Raw genomic sequence first — 19,887 nt, 5'->3', positions numbered from 1 at the left:
CGTTTGCTATCTTAATACTTAACATATAAATATATGTACATTGACCACTATCCCTTTCATTATAAATTAATATATTTACATATATACATGCCTATAGCTATACTTCTATCAGTAGCTTTTGCCTCCTATTTCTTCCCTCTATTTCCTTTCACCTTCCTCCTATCCCACTATCATGCTCACCCTCCAGTTGGCTCTCAGTAATACACTGTACTTGGTTAAACCCTACCAGGCATTATATGCCTTCCTCACCATCAATTTTAGATCTCTTGTCATTCCCTTATCTCTGAGTTTGTTGGCTTCCCCCCCCCCCACTCCCCCTTAAATTTTAAGAACACTGATTTATTAAATTGATTATATCCTGAGATAAGGGAGAAACATGTGGAGCATAAAGCATCTCATATTTTAATTGACTGTTTAGAGCATGTATACTTTCTCTCTATAGCAGCAATGCTTAGTCTGACACAGGAAAGGTAAAGAAAAACACTAGAGTAGATGTACTTTCAAATTCTTACAGTAGTGAGGTGAATTGGACTTTAAATTATCACTATGTTTGTCTTCTTTTTAATATTCTACATAGTTTCAAAATTGGTGTGCTGGAATTGTTAATTTTTTGCCTATTAGCATCTCTGATCTTTTAAAAATATTTGCTTTCATATATTTATATATATAATAAATAAATACAGAGTTATATATTGTATATATTTGCTTTAAAAATCATTTTATTGGGGTTCATACATACATCAATTGAGTAAGGCACTCTTATATATTCATTGCCCTCGTCATTCTCAAAATTTGCCTTCCACTTGGGTTTCTGGAATCAGCTCATTTTCCTTTTTGTCCCCCTCTGCCTCCCTCCCTTCTCCCCCCTCCCCCATGAACTCTTAATAAATCATTATTTTATCTTATCTTACACTTCCTAGCGTCTCCCCTCACCCACCTTCCCGTTGCCCATCCTCCAGAGAGGAGGTTACACATAGATCCCTGAGATCGGTTCTCCCTTTCTACACCCCATTCCCTCTTGGTGTCGCCACTCTCACAGCTGGTCCTGAGGGGTTCATCCGTCCTAGATTCCCTGTGTTTCCAGATCCCTACTGCACCGCTGTGCATCCTCTGGTCTAACCAGGTCCGCAAGGCAGAATAGGGATCATGATCATTGGTGGGAAGGAAGCTTTCAAGAACTAGAGGAAGGTTTTGGGTTTCATTGTTGCTACACTGAACCCCAAGTGACCCATCTCCTCCTCACTACCCCTCTGCAAGGGATGTCCAGGTGTCTACAGATGGGCATTGGATCCCCATCACGCACTCCCCTCATTCACGGTGATGTGATTCCCTGCCCTCGCCTTTGTTTGAAACCTGGTCCCCTCGAACCTTCATGATCACACATGTTGGTGTGCTGCTTCCATGTGGGTTTTGTTGCTTCTGAGCTAGATGGCCACTTGTTTACTTTCAAGCCTTTAAGTCCCCAGACACTCGATCTCTCAATAGCTGGGCACCATCAGCCTTCTTCACCACACTTGCTTATGCACACATTCGTCTTCAGCGTTTATGCGAGGAAGGTGATCACACAATGATGGTTTCTGTTCCTTGGTGTCTGCTACCTGGTCCGTTCAACACCTTGTATTCACTTAGGCTGTGTGCTTCTTCTTTGTGGGCCTTGTTGCTTCCGAGCTAGATGGCCACTTGTTTGCCTTCAAGCCTTTAAGACCCCAGACGCTTTATCTTTTTGATAGCTGGGCACCATCAGCTTTCTTCACCACGTTTGCTTATGCACACATCTGTCTCAGTGATGTTGGGAAGGTGGGTATCATGGAATGACCGTTTAGCTGGGCAAGGTGCTATTGTATTGAGGAAGTGTGTGCGAGGCAGCCCAATGTCCACCTGCTACCCCACTACTGAACCTATAAATATATGCACATAGGTCTATTTCCCCATAATCATAAATATATTTACATATGTACATGTCTGTATTTAGGCTTCTATGTATGCCCTTTGCTTCCTGCTCCTTTCCTCTATTTCTTTACGCTTTCCTCCTGTCCCACTACCATGTGCAGCCTTCATTCTGGTTTCAGTAATTCCTCTGTTACCTCGCGCTTGGTCACTCCCTACCAGTCCTCCCTTCCCCTCCCTGGCACTGGCTTTGAACCACTTGCTGTTCCCTTGTCCCTGGGTTGGCCAACACCTCCTCCCTTCCCCTACCTCCTCCCATGCCCTCATGTCCCTCTGGGACCATTGGACCCATTATTTTCTTCTCACATTGTTTGTACAGCCTATCTTATGTAGGTGGACCTGAAGATATAGTAATATTTGCATACAAATGCAGATGGCTTTGACAGCACCCAAGTGGCACATTTGAACATGGTTTCGACAGCAGCAACACCGACACGCTGACAGACAAAAAAGCTACTGACATACAAAATTTACAAGAGAAAAAAAAAGAAAAAGCAAAACAAAAAGACAGCGCACACACACACACACACACACACACACAAACAAAAAGTAGTTCGAGGTCTGTTGACCTTTAGGAGTGTTTTCCAGATGAGTCTGGTCGGGTGCCACGTCCTGGCCCCAAAGTCCATCCTTTCTACTCCCTCGGGATCTCCTTGCTCTGCTTCCCCCGCTGCTCCATTGCATGCCCCCAGTGTTTGCCTCAGTGTGGTGAGGTCAGCTCAGTCGCACATCCTCCACTGTGTCTCAAGTGCTGTCCCATGTAGGGTCATGGGTTGGTGCAGGATATTGCATCTCGCCGTGGGGCTGGCTGTATGGTCCTCTCTGTACAGTGGGCCCTTCGAGCCAGGCTATTGTCCTCTGAACTTGGTGGGCCCAGGTGTACTCCACTCTGTTCTTCCTCCTTCCTTTGCTTCAGCTTCCTTCTGGGTGTGGTGTGGTAGGTCAGGTCCTTTCCCACATCAGACGATCTATTTTTCATTTTCTGTGGTACTCCCTTCGATTGTGGGGGTCGGGTTAATTCTGGATCGGACCGGCATATGGTCCAGTCACTTTGTGTAATCCTCTGTACTTTACGTTGCCCTCCTAGTTTGGTGTGTCATGGTGGGGTCCGCATGCATGTTCCAGTTCTGTGGGGATACAACCAATACTCTCTCCCAGGTGGGTTAGTGCCCTGTTCCCCACATACCATCCGCTCGGTTTCTCCCCACCCTGCTTTTCCCTCCCCCTGCCCCACTTCTCCTTCTTTATGCTAGGCTCTCATGTACCCCCCTAGGTGTGGCCTGCCCTACCTCCAACTATATATGCTTCCCCCCGTTTATTGTGGGATGGATGTTTATTCTTCTATTTCTGCCATGCTGATTGTACTTACCTCAGGGGACTCATGTTATACCTGTCCTTTTGAGTCTGGCTTACCTCACTTAACATAATTCCTTCCAGCTCTTCCCACGAAATGACCTGTTTCATGTGCCTGTCTGTGCTGCATAGTACTCCATTGTGTGTATGTGCCAAAGTTTACTAATCCACCCATCTATTGATGGAAACTTAGGCTGTTTCCAAGTCTTTGCCATTGTGAATTGTGCCACAATAAACATTGGAGCGCATATGACTGGTTGTGTTTTATTTGCTGCTTCCACCGGTTAGAGGCATGGCTGGGTCATAAGGTAGATCAATTTCCATTTTCTTTAGGTATTGCCAGATTGCTTTCCACAGTGGCTGTACAAATCTACATGACCACCAGCAGTGGAGGAGGCTTCCTACTTCACCACAGCCTCTCCCACACTTGTTGCTCTCTGATTTGCTGATTTGGGCTAGCCTCGGGGGTGTTAGGTGGTATCTCATCGTTGTTTTGATTTGCATTTTTCTTATGGCAAGGGACTTCGAGCACTTTTCATAGGCTTATTGGCCATATGGGTCTCCTCTCTAGTGAAGGTTCTTTTCAGTTCGTTTGCCCACTTCCTTAGGGGGTTAACTGTTTTCCTCTTTTTGCAGGTCACGATGGTGTTGTAGTTTTTAGTAATGGGCCCTTTGTCCAATGTGTCATTACTAAAAATCCTCTCCCAGTCTGTGGGTTGTCTTGTCATCCTCTTGGTGAAGTTTCTCGAGGTGCACAGGTGATTATTCTTATTATATCCCATTTGTCGATTTCCAGTTCACCTGTGTGTGTCCCCTTCCCTGTTGCAGTGAGCCTATGAGCTCCCTGGGCCAGTGCTCTGAGGTTAGACCCAATTCCCTCCTTGATGGTCCTGATGGTTTGGGGTTTAACTTCTAGGTCTGTGATCCACCTTGAGTTTATTCTTGTGCATGGGGTGAGGTAAACATCTTGTTTCATCTTTCTACATGTGGATATCCATTGTTTCCAGAACCACTTGTTAAAAAGGTCATCCGCTTCCCACGTGATGGTTTTGGGTCCCTTGTCGAAGATCAGTTGTCTATATGCTGATGATTTTTTTACTCTTGGGCCTTCTATTCTTTTCCACTGGTCTGAGTGTCTGTCGTTGTGCCAGTACCATGCTGTTTTGACCACTGTAGCTGTGTAATAGGCATTAAAATCGGGTAGGGCGAGTCCTCCAACTGTGTCCTTCTTGAGGAGTTCTCTGCTGATTCTGGGTTTCTTCCCTCTCCATATGAAGTTGGCGGTCAGTTTTTCCAATTCTTTGAAGAAGGTTGATGGTATTGAATTGGTATGGCATTGAACTTGTAAAGTGCTTTAGGTAGGACTGTCATCTTTGCTATGTTGAGTCTTCCAATCCATGACAGGGAATGTTCTTCCATTTGTGGAGGTCGCTTTTGGTTTCCCGTAATATATATTTGCTTTTAAAATACGAGCTTCAGATTAAGAGAACATACTTCTGGTTGACAGTGCACTTCAGAAACAAAAAGCAGTAATGTTTTATTAGCTTATTTTCCAACAGACATTTATTCTAGAGTAGGGGAAGGAATCATCTAGTCCTCTACTTGACTGACAATATAATTATAATACGTTTTAAAATAAGTATATCCCAAGGATTCTCAACCTGTGGGTCATGACCTCTTTTGGGGTCAAGTGACACTTTCACAGGGGGTGTCTGATTCATACCAGTAGCAAAATTACAGTTATGAAGTAGCGATGAAAATAATGTTATGGTTGGGGGGTCCCCACACATCAGGAACTACAGTAAAGGGTCATGTTACTAGGAAGGTTGAGAACCACTGGTATAGCCCTGTTGGAACACAACCATGTTTATTCATGGCTCTTTTTGTACCATACAGTGTTTGAGTAGTTGAAACAGGTATTGTATGGCCTATAAAATTATAAAATTTACTATTTTTGTACTTTACACAGGAAAAGTTTGCTGACTGCCCCTGTAGCATATAGAACTGCTTGGCTATGTAACAGATACTTAATAACTATATGCTTCTTGAACATTCTTAAATGGGACTTTTTATTATTATTGTCATATTAATCCAAGTTGTTGTTGTTGTTGTTGTTAGGTGCCATTGAGTTTATTCTCATGCATAGTTACCCTATGTGACAATGTAAAAATGCCCCATAAAGGTTTCCAGACTAATATGTGCTAGTCATTGTTTTAAATGTTTATGTGTATTAACTCATTTAATCTTCCTTTCAGCCTTATATAAAAAATAGTACTAGTATTATGGTTTTGCAGATGAAGAATCTGAAACCTGGAGAAATCAAATGACTTTTCCAAATAAGTCCCACTTCCCCACCCCCAATAAGTGACAAAATTCAGGTACTTCAGGGCACTCATAGCTATTGCCTGCTGATCAACATTGTGTTGTTCTTTTGAGACTTCAGACTCATGTTTCCTATGCCGTTATAATTCAGCAGTGCTCAATGATTGTATTTGTGTCAGGAAATTTTCTAATTATTATCAGTGAAATTTATAATCAGGTAGGGTTTTGAAAGTTTGTCTCAAAACAAGCGGTTATCTAAATGGGGAGGCAGCTAAGTACACTTGAAAGAAGACACCAGCTTGTGTGATCTATAGGTAGCTAATGATAAGATCCAAACTTGGAGAAGGGAATATCAGTGTCTAACTCCTTAGCTCATGGTTTTTGGAAAGCTATGGATGAGAGTGGTCACCCAACATCCATTTGCAGAGTCCCTGCATGGGAAGAGCATCTGATGAGTCTCCAATGCACGTAGCCTATTAACTTTAACAGCCCAAATATCACACAAGAGCATTGTAAACTAGATTTTAGCAACTGTACTTTAGATGGGAATGTAACCTTGACATTTGATCCTCTTATAGACCCAATGTGAAACTATTCTAAATTTTTAATAGTCTCTGCTTTCTTAAATTGAGGTCTCTATTGTTTTTTTGTGGTTACTGATGTTGGATCCTTGTTTGCTTTTTTCCTAGTCTTATAGCTGTCCAGGGAAACTGGTATGGGTGGGATTAAGAAGACAGTATAGGAACTGATGATTACCTGGGCATGCATGAAGAGTGTAGGGATGGAGAGTCAAAGGAAGTGGAAAAGATTCCAAACTCGATTGAGGGATGATTGTATAGCACTTCTTGATATGCTTGAACTATTGAATTGTCTGATACACATATGAGTTTCTATGGATTTGTTTCTCTGGTCTACTCGGAATAACACAGGTGGGCAGTTATTTGTTAAGCGCTCCCCAAAACAATCACAAGACACATTAGAAATGAATGTTCAACAGAAATGGCATCTTGCCTTAAAAATCAGAGTCCATTTTATATTTCAACTGAGAATTATTCTTTTAAAATATTTTAATTTTTGTGGGAAACAGAAGGATTTCTCCGAAGTTGTCTCCCCCAAATATATCCCAAATTTAGCCTCTTCCTACATGTGGCCAATGACTACACACTTGGAGGTCAACACAAGTAGGTCAGGGGTTATTCTCCCTAAGTGTTATCAGCCATCCAGAGCAAGCAGTCACTGCTCTTTATCCCACAAGTAGGGCCTGCTCCCTTCTGATATGGATAGTGGTAATTTTTTCCCTGCAGGAGTGCAAAGGGAGGTCAAGCCCACCCAAGGGTGGCCAAGGTTAGCCCACCATCATGAATCTAGGGTCTGCCCTTCTTGTCAAATGTACAACTCTAGTTCCTGTTACACTTATGCCTATTGTACATCCCCTTCCTATGATGTGTATGTCTATTGTACTGCCCCTTCCTGTGATGTGTGGATACCTGTAATCACGCCCCCCGCCCCCCCTAAGTAGTTATAAGCCTTGGTTAGCAATAAACTTCCCTCTGGCCCCTGCTCTTGCTCTCCGGCTCTCCCCGCAAGGACCACCACACAGGGCTGAAGTGAGCATACTACCATGAATTGTGTTTGACTCCATTATTTCAATCTCTCTTCTATCTCTCATGCTCTCTATAACTTTACTATAATCTTTACTTATTATCACCATACAATTGCGCCTAGAAGACCTGTGATGATTTGTTGGGGGCTCTCTCGCTACACTTTTTAAAATACTTTTTATTTTTTAAATCATTTTGGAGGGGCTCATACAGCCCTTTTCACACTCTGTCCATCCATGCATTGTGTCAAGCACATGAGAATTATTCTCATCAATGCTTATGACATGGACAACCACAAGGAATAAATGTTATTTAATTTTTAGAAAACATATTTTGTGAAGAACTATTACCAGAAAGTGCATCATTTAACCCAGTAAAAGAAAGGAAACTCTTGAAATAAAAGTGAGCTGTTCCAAAGAGAGGGAGACATACAAGGTTCTCTATTCTACTAAAAAGTTACAATCTCAGAAACCCACAAGGGCAGTTCAACCATGTTCTGGAGGGTAGCGAGGAGCTGGAATGGACTCAACAGCAATGAGTGTGTGTGTGTGTGTGTGTGTGACTGTGTGTGTGTGTGACTGTGTGTGCGTGTATGTATGAGTGTGTTCTAAAGAAAAGGGCTCATTTTCCAACAGGACGTGTACTTTCCCCATTAGAGATTCATCACCTTGTTAAATTTTAATGAGAGATTTAAAAAAAAGCAAAACCATTTCATTATGATTAATACAGAGACTCAAATTTATGGTACCCCAGGATGTTCTTTCTCCATTAACAAAACAAAACAGTTAACATATATCATCCTCAATAAGTGTCCCACACTTTAGGAAACACTTAAAATATACTTTTACTCAGAACATGGTAGCCAGGTAGTTTGCTTTCCCTCTAACAATAAGACAAAATGAGAAAACCGATTAAAGCAGGGGCTATAAGTAAGAATGTATTCATTGAACTAATTTCACAAAAGAATGTAGACTCGTTTTAAAAATAGAACATGTAGTCATCCATCAAGTATTTATTTTGGGGATTTGGTACTAAAATATTAGAACCAATGTGTCAGATTAGCGTCGTTCTTTAGGTAAAAGACAGATGCATCAGAAGAATTAATGGGGAGTCAGAATAAGATGTGACTGGAATAGTGTGATTAAGATCCAGGGAAATAAAGCAGGCGTCACAAAGAGAAAACAAAGGAAGAAAGAAGGGCCAGCGGGAAAGCCCAAGCAGAGAAGAGTTGGGAAATACAAATACATACAAATCCTGTTAACAGCAGACCAGGAAGGTGTGGGGAGGGGAGGGAGGGGAACCGATTCCAGTGCTGGGCGCATAATTACCACCCTCCCACCACCCCAGGGAGATGAACAACAGAAACGTGTGTGAAGGGAGACAGCGGCCGGTGTAAAATATGAAAACAATAGTAATTTATAATTTATCAAGGGGTCACGAGGGTGGGAGATGGGAAGTGAGGGGGGAAAAGGAGCTGATACTAAGGGTTCAAATAGAAAGTAAATGTTTAGAAAATGATGATGGCAACGTATATACAAATATTCTTGATGCAATTGATGTATGGAATGTTATAAGAGCTATAAGAGCCCCCAATAAAATTATTTAAATAAATAAGCTTAAAAGCAGAAACATCAAAGCTAGTATTAAAGTAGAAGGTGAAAAAATTCTTGTTTATAACATGGGGCATGGTGATGAAAATCGTGAATAGATTGAAGAGTATCTAAGGACTAACTACTTACTGCATTTATTGATCTCTTTTTATCAGAAGTGTGCTTGAGTAAAAATTTGATTCCATCTCACATTGGGCTATTACATTATATCTTGCCTTTTCTCTTTTCCTTCCAGAAAACCCCACTATCATTGGGTTTGATTCTGATTCATAGACACCCCATATGGCTGCCCTTTTTTGGGTTTTAGAGGTGGTAAATCCTCACATGAGCAGAAAACTTCATTTTTCTCCCATGGAGAGACTGTTGACCTTGTGAGCCAAACCAAAAAACCAAATTCATTGTTGTGACTCATAGTGACCCCGTGTGGAATTCCAAGACAGTGACTGTTTACCGGAGTAGAAGGTCTTTTTCCCGCGAAGAGACTGGTGGTTTCTAACTGAAGACCCGGCAGATTACAGCCCAATGCATAACCACTATTCCACCAGAGCTCCCTGTGAGCAGTAATAATTTAAACTCCCTCCCTGACGTGAATCTACTCTCAGTGGGAAACGGGTACTTGGGGAAATGGTCACGTTCTGTTTTCTCCATTAATCTGGCAGCTCCTTCGTGCTCCCTGCTCATCCTGCCTCTCTCTATTATTTGTATTTTTTTCAGGGGTTTTCTGGGGGGGGGGGAAACCCAGAAAACCTGCTAGACAAATTCTAAAAGAGCTGTAACACTCTATTACTTGTAATTTTAAAAACTGTTCAGACTGGAAACACGAGCAGGCAGAAAGGTAAAGAGGGACAGGGTAAACATCTTTTTTTTCTTCTTTTGTGCTGATGTAGATGTTGGTTTCCATTTTTACTGGTAAATGTTTCAGTCCACCTCCTTTTGGGCTTTCTGTCCACCCCGTTGCTAAAGACCAGCCACTCGCGATAGCTCTCTGAGGGTCTATCTCGACACAGACCATCTCCATGGGCAATCTTTCATCTCTTGGGCAAAAGTTCTTCCTTGACAGTACATTGCCCAAGTGTGCTCTGCCTCCCTCCCTCCATCCTTTCCTCCATCCCCCTCTTCCTTCTGTAAATACGCAGGGCCCACATGTGCATAATGGGAAATATACACCTAAGTTGGACTAAATATACGTCTATCCATACACCAAAGCTATTTTATGTATGATTCAGACACTAATGAACTACATCCTCAAAATCCCATAGATGACATGTTGTTTTTGCCAGGTTCCCAGGTTCCTGAGGGGTGGGGACAAAGTTTGAAACAAGATTTAAAATGGATATTGCTTTGTTATTGCCAGTTGTCCATATATTGGAAGTGCGGTACCTTGCGGCAGGAGGGAGGGGAGGCGAGGCGCGTGCCACAGGAAAAGATGAGAATCCGTAGCACAGATTCTTGCTGGGCTGTGTCATGGGCAGATGGAAAAAGATAGCCTGTCTTGGGCAGGTCTTTGTCACCCTGTGGGACATCTCTGGTTGGATATACAGAGAGATTGTGCCTTGAAACAGTCAATAGGAGGGTGAACGAAGTAAGGAGAATTTTTCTGTCCCGCTCTGTGATAGCTTCTGTTTGTTTTGCTCAAAACTTGTTTAGAGAAACCATCACTGTATTGCTCTTCTGAGTTGTGCCATCTGGCCACCTTTTGCAGCCAAACGCCTTGTCCAGAAATGTATTTATTCCAAATCTGGACTCACTGGGGGGCCTGAGTCTCTGAACAAGAGAGCAGTTTGCCTCCAGCCATGGCCTGAGACCATCTGAGCCTACCAGCGTCTGGGCCGAGGCAGCAGGCTCCTTGGGCTGCCCGACAATTGAGAGCTCAGGAATCACGTGAGACTGAGCGTGTGAAAAGGTGTGTACCAGGCACCCAATGGACTAGTCAGCCTCTGGCGTGGTTGCTCGCCAGCTCTTCTTCCTCAGACTTTAGCAGGGGCAGCACCCATCTCCCCCTATGTGGATAGCCCTCCCCACCCCCCGCATTTCCCTCATGATTTTCACTCTGAAGTGCCTAGCTTCAACGATTTAGACACTTGAAATGCATACTCAGCTAAAACTCCCCCCTGAACTCTTTGGCAAGTCTTACTCAAATGGTCTAGCACCCACTTCTAAATATTGTATTGCTTGTCACTATTACCTTGATGTGTCACATGAAACGGAGACAGTTCGTTTTAATATCCAATTGCAAAAATTCCAGAAAAAAATCACCAATTTCATAATCTCCTAGATTTATTTACATAGAATCCAACAAAGTCTTTCTTATTTATTTATTATTATTTTAAAAACATTTTACTGGGGGCTTATACAGCTCTTACCACAATCTGTACATACATTCATTGTGTCTAGCACATTTGTACATGTGTTGTCATCATCACTTTCAAAACATTTTCTTTCTACTTGAGTCCTTGGTATCAGCTCATTTCCTCCTTCCCCACCTTCTCTCCCTCATGAACCCTTGATAATTTGTAATTTTTTCCATGTCTTATACTGGCTATTGTCTCCACGTACTTTTCTGTTTTCTGTCCCCTTGGGAGGGGGTTATGTGTAGATCATTGTGATTGGTTCCGCGGGCTTCTACCCCCACCTTCCCCTTCCCCTTCTGGCATTGCTCCTTTCATTATTGGTCTTGAGGGGTTTCTCAGTTCTGGATTCCCTGTGTTCCCAACTCTTATCTGGACCAGTGTACATGCTCTGGTCAAGCCAGATAACAAAATAGTTCTTATATTTCTTTTAATTAATAAAGTTCAGGTTTAGGAAAATGATGAGATATCTAGGAAATATGTTCTTTTGGATTCTATGACAGAATCATTCTGGACTGGAAGTCAGCCTTACCTTTAAGGACCCAGGGAGCAATAGAGACCCAAAGATAATCTCACTGACATTTCCAGGAATATGGAAATATTTCCCTTCCACTGATTTTTAGGCCTAATAAGTAATTTCAAAGAAGTGTTCCCTCCAAAGAATAAAGTTTTGTTTTTATTCATCAACACACCGTTTAATTGGAGTTTGACTTTCATTGTTTTTAATGTTCTAATATCTTATATTTTATTGTGATTGTTCAGTAACTATTAAAATGTTTTAGTGATATTACTTTAATGAATCAGAATCAACTCCACAGTAATGCTTGGCTATTAGAAATTGTCATTAAATAATTCAAGTATAGGAGTTTATGAGTTTGCTTATGTATAACTTGGCAAAATCGTACACTCTTTATTAGAGAGTTATTTTATTTTTCAGATTACATAATGGAAGGTTTGGTATTCTTTCGCTCAACAATTATTTCAAATGTAATTTTTCTTTTCCTTTTTCCCCTTTAATTAATTTTTTTATGAGCCACTGCCTTTAACTTCCCATTTTATTGCATCGTAGTAAAGAAACCTGACTTTTGAAAGTGTGTTGGGCATTGTTAGCTACCAATTGGTCAGCCCCTAACTCATGGTGACCCTATGTGTATGAAAACATTAAATAGTTGTCACTTGCAGAGCATAAATAATATTTAAATAATCTAGCTATTTTATTAATACTTAAACATGCAGTAGAAAATAAATCATTCTAATTAAAATATTAATTCAAATTCATGGGAAATTCAAGGTGTAGTGTAAATAAGAGCAAGTTGTGAAGGGGAGATGATATCAAGAAGTTCGTGTAGAACAAGAATGTTTGGAAACTGATTGTGGTAACAATTTACAGTTTTACTTGACATGATTGAACTATGGAATGATATGATATATACATATATATTAACAAATAAATAGATAATAAAGCGTATCCCTGACTGTCTAGTGAAAGACAGAATGCAATGTCAGCAGGTGCAACCTTTTCCTATCTAATTCTGTGCACTAAGTAGAGACACTAGTTTGTTTCTTATTCTGGGCCCTCTTGAGTTTTTATCACAAAGGTGCACGTCAACACAGCAAACAGTGCCTGCAAAACACGCTGAACGGAGTCACAGAGACATCTCTATGGGAGCAGAAGGGGAAGTAGGGAACACCACATCAGCGTGACTAACAGGCCTACCTTGGTTCAAATCCTGGTGTCTCTGTTATGTAAGCATTGGACTACTAACTTCAAGGTTCGTCGTTCAAATCCATTGGCCACTCTGTGTCTGCTTCCATAAAGATGTATAGCCTTGAAACACTGAATCAGGTCAGTATGAGTTGGAATTCACTTGATGGATTTTTATTTTTCATTTCCCTCATTTATACAATTTCCCACATGACAAAGATTCTCTCTACCTGCAGTATTTTTCATTACCAAAGTATCAGTTATGTCACATTTATCCATTGAGATTGAGGCTGAGCATCAACTCCAAAAAACCTTCCCAGAAGAGGGAGGGCTGAATAACTTATAGCTGCTTTGACTATAACATTAAAAAGATCAATATGGGTCCATTTCTTGAACTACACAATAAGCTCATAAAGAAAAAGGGTCATATTTTGTTTTGTTATTAATCATGTCCCTGACATTTTTATTAGTAGTTGCTGATTAAATGTTTGCTGATGCATTGTAAGTTTGATAGACTTATTGAATGAGGAATCTAAATTATGCAACCTGACTTGGTTACTTTTTGATGATCTGACTTGATGTAGGAACTGTCCTTAGTAAATCCATTATGTATCTCTTTAGAGGAGGCTTGCTTGCTACATATCAATTATCTCCAGTCACCCCAGGGCCCCTTCTCAAGACTGTTTAAAATTGCGATCATTAGCAAGTATCTGGGTGCACATGCAGGTTTCCCATCTGGTTCACCATCCTTGATGACATTGGGCACCTGCTCTTCTGGAAGTGATTGTTTCTCCTTCTGAGATTCTTTCTGTAGATGGAGCATCTCCTATGTTACTTTTCTAGCATTAGGGTGACATCAACAAAAACGTTTTATTGTCATATATTCATATCTCATACAATTCGATAGTGCAATTATATTAATAAGAGTTTTAAATTATCTGTACTATGTTAGAACATTTACTTCTTTCTCATACTCATTGTTATCAGCTCCCCACCTTCTCCCAACCTTTCCTGCCATATTTCCCCCTCTCTGTAGCTCTACCCATTCCGGATTTCATATACAAGAAAAACAGACAACAAAATAGAGAAAAACAAAAACACAAAAAAACCACTGGATTCTGCATGATAGCAAAGCCATTCACATCCCTGGTCTGTGGTCAGAGGAAATTCACTGGAGGCCTAATTCATGTGTAGACCTTGCAAATGGATTTGGGCTCACCATGTCATCTATAGCCCTCATGTAAACTAGGTGTTCACAATTTTAGCTTTGATACCATTCCCTCCTTTGGACTTGTATTTGATCATTCACAATTCTTGGACCACACAGGCTGGTGTGCTTCTTCTGTGTGGACCCAACTTACTCTTCAGTAAGATGACTGCTTGTTTGAAGACAAGCATGTAAGATCCCAGACACTACTTTCTAAAGCCTAGGACTATCTAGTTTCTTTCTCATACTTTGCTATAGCACCCATATCTTCTGTGTCTATTCATGAGAGAGAATATCAAGATGCACCATGTCATTAGAACTGGTTCTCAGATTGGGGCTAGAATGAAGTGTGAGCCCCAAATCCATTTATATATCTACTGTTTATATGTGTCGTCTCTGGTTCACTTTAGAAACACGGTTATCATTTTATATTAGAGAACATTATCAAGCATCCTCCTGGTGCAAAAGCGAATTCTATAGATAGTATCTTTAATTTAGCCAATGCTGTAGAATTTAAAACACTGTTGAGAAAAGGATTTTATAGAATTGTAGATGATTATGAACTTTAATGCATGAATTATTGACTTGTACACATTATACTCTTAAGTGACAGAGCACAATTTACATGAACAGTGGGAGTTGGTGATAGAGCAAATTTTCCAATACATTCACAGTGGCAGAATCAGACCTACCAGATTAATACATGTCATAATAAAACAAAGAAGGCATTAAAATAGTAAGTATATGATAGGCCCAGGCCACCATTCATTATACACTCTCAAGGCAAGAATCCTCACCAAAAAAAACCAAAAACACTCCAGTTCTGTAACCTTGGGATAGCAGCCATCTGGTTCTGAAACACTGGGGAGTTTCAGCCTTAAGACCACAGGGTATGGGTGAGTTTGAGGTAGAGCCCAGGTCACTTAGTAGTGTTTCCACATCCAGTCCTCCTGGTGTGGCCTATGGAGATGATGCACGCTTAGGATGAACAGAGTCTAAGGCCCCAGTAGTAATTTTCAAGGGTTGCTTAGCAACTAGTTCAAAAGTGTCTGGTGTGGACATAGCACAGGGCGTACTTTCCCCTTGGGTCCTAGGGAAGTATTGTTAAGTGATTCTTTTGGAGGGAGGTTGCTTCTCCCTCTTTATCCACCAACAGAAATGTAACTGCCTTCTCTGAAACCTGTATGGCTCTCTGTCCCTACCCCTTATTGAATTTTCTTTTTATCCTTTTTTAAAAATCATTTTATTAGGGCTCATACAACTCGGATCACAATCCATACATCCATCAATTGTGTAAAGCACATCTGTACATTCATTGCCCTCATTATTCTCAAAACATTTGCTCTCCACTTAAGCCCTTGGAATCAGGTCCACATTTGTCCCCTTCCTCCACACTCCCCCTTCCCTCATGGGCCCTTGATAATTTATAAATAGTTATTTTGTCATATCTTGCCCTGTCTGACATCTCCCTTCACCCACTTTTCTGTTGTCCGTCCCCCAAGGAGGAGGTCACATGTAGATCCTTGTAATCGGTTCCTTCTTGCCAACCAACTCTCCCTCTATCCTCCCAGTATCGCCACTCACACCACTGGTTCTGAAGGGATCATCCACCCAGGATTCCCTGTGTTTCCAGTTCCTATGTGTACCAGTGTATATCCTCTGGTCTAGCCAGATTGCAAGGTAGAATTCGGATCATGATAGTGTGGGGAAAGAGAGGAAGCATTTAGGAACTAGAGGAAAGTTATATTTTTCATCAGTGCTACATCACACCTTGACTGGCTCATCTCCTCCCCTAGATCCCTCTGTAAGGGGATCTCCAGTGGCCTACAAATGGGCTATGGGTCTCCACTATGCACTTCCCCACTTATTCACTATGGTAAGATTTTTTGTTCTGATGATACCTGATTCCTTCAACACTTCGTGTTTGCACAGGCTGGTGTGCTTCTTCCATGTGGGCTTTGTTTCTTCTGAGCTAGATGGACGCTTGTTTATTTTCAAGCCTTTAAGACCCCAGAAGCTACATCTTTTGATAGCCGGGCAACATCAGCTTTCTTCGCCACATTTACTTATGCACCCATTTGTCTTCAGCGATCATATCATGGAAGTGAGCACACAATGATGATTTTATGTCCTTTGATGCCTGATAACTGATCCCTTCATCACCTCATGATCACACAGGATGGTGTGCTTATTCCATGTGGGTTTTGTTGCTTCTGAGCTAGATGGTCGCCTGTTTACCTTCAAGACCCCAGATGCTACATCTTTTGATAGGTGGGCACCATCAGCTTTCTTCACCATATTTGCTTATGCACCCTCTGTGTCTTCAGCGGTTGTGTTGGGAAGGTGAGCATCATAGAATGCCGATTTAATAGAAGGAAGAATTCTTGCATTGAGGGAGTAGTTGAGTGGAGGCCCAATATCCTTCTGTTACCTTAATGCTAAACCTATAAATATATGCACATAGATCTATTCCCCATCCTCATATATAAATTTATTTGCGTATATACATGTCCTTTTCTAGACCTCTATAAATACCCTTTGCCTCCCAGCTCTTTCCTCTATTTCCCTTGACTTTCCTCCTGCCCCACCAACATGCTCAGTCCCCACCAGGGTTTCAGCAATTCCTCTTTGTCACATTATCCTTGATCATGCCCTACCAGGCCTCCCATGCCCTCCTCACCACCAATTTGGATCACTTGTTGTTCCCTTGTCTCTGGTTTTGTTAGCACCACTTCCTTTCCCAGCACCTCCCTCTCTTGCACGTCTCCCCGGAACTGTCAGTCCCGTTGTTTTCTCCTCCAGCTTATTCATCCAGCCTATCTTATTTAGACAGGCCTGCGGAGATAATAACATGCACAAAAACAAGACAGACCAAAACCAAGCAACAATATACAACAAAACACCAACAAACCAATGACAGAAAAAACAAAACACACAAAAAGTAAAGCTTGTAATTAGATCAAGGATCATTTCTTGGCCTTTAGGAGTGTTTTCCAGTCCAGTCTGTTGTGGCACCATGCCCTGGCCCCAAAGTCTACCTTCACCATTCCCTGGGGACCTTGCCGCTCCATTCCCTTGCTGTTCTGTTGCACCCCTTAGTGTTTTGTCTCAGTGCAGTGGAATCGGATTGGGTGCAATTCTCACATTGTGTCTCTGGTATTATCCTCTGTAGAGCTATGGGTCAGTGAGGGGTGTCATGTCTCATAGTGGGGTTGGCCATGTGGTCTTCTCTATGGACTGGCTGCTATAATTGGGCTCATAATCCTCAAGGCCTGGTGGACCAGGATGCACTCCACTCTTTCCTCCTCCCCTTTCATCAGCACCCTTGTGCTCCAATTAGATATGTCCCTCTCCCGGAGCTGCAGATTCAATGCTGTCTTTTCACATAAATTCTTCTGGGGGGAGGGGCAGGCGCCCATTTAGTAGTTGGGATTGGGGCCGGCCCCCCAGGCCTCTCCACTGGTTCCCTACTCCACGCCTGCATGTTGCAATCACATCTTGGAGCACTGTGGAGATAGAAACAATATCCTCCCCTTAGGTGGGTTACTGTCCTGTGCCCCCGCTACCTATTTCTTTCTTATTATTTTTTCCCCTTTCCCCACCTCCTTCTTAGTTGTCTACCATGTGTATCCCTATATTTGATTTGGTCCCTGCCATATTAGCTGGTCCTCACCCCAGGAATGCTTGTATATAGTAGTTTTTTCCCTATGCCCCTTTTGCACTTAAAAAAAAAAATACTTACCTCAGTGGACTTATGTTGTACTTGTCCTTTTGTGCTTGACTTACTTCGCTTAGCATGATTTCCTCTAGTTTTATCCATGCCACGATGTGCTTCATTTATTCATCACTCCTTTTTAGCAATGTGTAGTACTCCATGCGTGTATGTATATACCACAGTTTTTAATCCAATCATCAGTTGATGGAAATTTGGGTTGCTTATACTCCTTGCAATTGTGAACTGTGCCGCAACGGACATTGGAGCACAGATGTCTGGCCTTGGTTTGTTTCTTGCCTCTTCTGGGTATATGCCCATGAGGGGGATTGCTGGGTTGTATGGTAACTTGATTTCCATCTCTTTTAGATATTACCAGATCGATTTCCATAGTGGTCATACATACATAAAAGTCCACCAGCAGTGGATGTGAGTTCCTGTCTCCCCACAGCCCCTCCAACACTTGTGGCTTTCTGATTTTTTGAATTGGGCTACCTTTGAGGGTGTTAGGTGGTACCTAATGTTCTTTTAATTTGCGTTTTTCTTATGGCTAAAGATCGGGAACATTTTCTCATATGTTTATTATCCTTTTGGATTTCTGCCCCTGTGAAACTTCTGTTCAGGTCCTTTGCCCACCTCTCAAGTGGGTAATTAGTTTTTACCTTTTTGGAAGCTAGCAGAGTATTATAAATTTTACTAATAATACCTTTGTCAGATGTGTCATTGCTAAAGATGTTTTCCCAGTCCGTGGACTCTCTTATTACCCTCTTGGTGAATTCTTATGATGTATACAGGTGTTTTTTCTTCAGTATATCCCATGTGTCAATTTGTGCCTCCTCTGTGTTTATGCCCTTCCCTATTTCTGATAGCCTATGTATTCCCTGTGCCAAAGTTCTCAAGTTGGTCCCAATTCCCTCACTGATGCCCCAATATTTTGGGGTTTAATGTCAAGGTCTGTGGTCTACCTTGAGTTTATTCTTGTGCATGGAGTGAGATAAGGGTCTTGCTTCATTTTTCTGCAGGTAAATATCCATTTTTTTTCCAGCACCACTTGTTAACGAGGGCATCTGCTTCCCATTGGATATTTTTGGGGCCCTTATCAAAGATCAGTTGTCTGAATGCTGATGATTTTATTTCTGGGTTTTCGGTTCATTTCCATTGGCCTGAGTAGCTGTCATTGTACCAGTACCACGCGGTTTGGGCAACTGTGGCTGCATAGCATGTGCTAAAGTCAGGTAAAGCAAGACCCCCTCCCCACCACTGTGTCCTTCTTCTTGAGGAGTTCTCTGCTAATTCTGGGCTTCTTCCCTATCCATATGAAGTGGGTAATCAGTTTTACATTTCTTTGAAGAAAGAGGAGGGTAATTGTGTTGAGATTGTATTAAACTTATATAGTGCCTTTGGCAGAACTGACATCTAGAGTGTCTTCTAATCCATGGGGATGGGATATCCTTCCTTTTGTTGAGGTCACTCTTGGTTTCTTGTAAGGGTGTTCTGTAGTTTTCCCCATATAGATCTTTTGTTCTTTTTATTAGGTATATTCCTAGATATTTCAATTTGTGTTTGGCTATTGGGAAGAGTACCACCTTTTTGATCTCCTCTTCTGTAGTCGTTTTAAAAAAATAAATCATTTTATTGGGGCTCATACAACGCTTATCACAATCCATACATACATCAATTGAGTAAAGCACCCTTATACATTTGTTGCCCTCATCATTCTCAAAATTCGCCTTCCACTTGGGTTCCTGGAATCAGCTCATTTTCCTTTTTTCCCTCCCTCTCCCTCCCCCCTCCCTCTCCCTCAGGAACCCTTAATAATTTATAAATGATCATTTTATCTTATCTTACACTTCCCGGCATCTTCCTTCACCTACTTTCCTGTTGCCTATCCCCCAGAGAGGAGGTTATATGTAGATCTCCGAGATTGGTTCCCCCTTTCTACTCCCCCTTCCCTCCCAGTATTGCCACTCTTACTGTTGGTCCTGAGGGGTTCATCTGTCCTAGATTCCCTGTGTTTCCAGATCCCAACTGTACCACTGTGCATCCTCTGGTCTAACCAGGTTTGCAAGGTAGAATTGGGAT

General features: G+C 41.8%; 1 protein-coding gene and 1 pseudogene across 1 annotated transcript in view; one reads left to right on the top strand and one right to left on the bottom strand.

The window, feature by feature from the left end:
* LOC142452363 (uncharacterized) overlaps positions 1-19,887 on the top strand; it is an 83,830-nt gene that overhangs the window by 32,069 nt on the left and 31,874 nt on the right. The gene's annotated exons all lie outside the window — the stretch shown is intronic.
* Positions 9,546-9,614, bottom strand: LOC142453973 (U7 small nuclear RNA; annotated as a pseudogene).

This window comes from Tenrec ecaudatus, chromosome 7 (assembly GCF_050624435.1).
Source record: "Tenrec ecaudatus isolate mTenEca1 chromosome 7, mTenEca1.hap1, whole genome shotgun sequence".
NCBI classification, from domain to species: Eukaryota; Metazoa; Chordata; class Mammalia; order Afrosoricida; family Tenrecidae; genus Tenrec; species Tenrec ecaudatus.
This window is presented reverse-complemented; position numbering and strand designations above follow the sequence as displayed.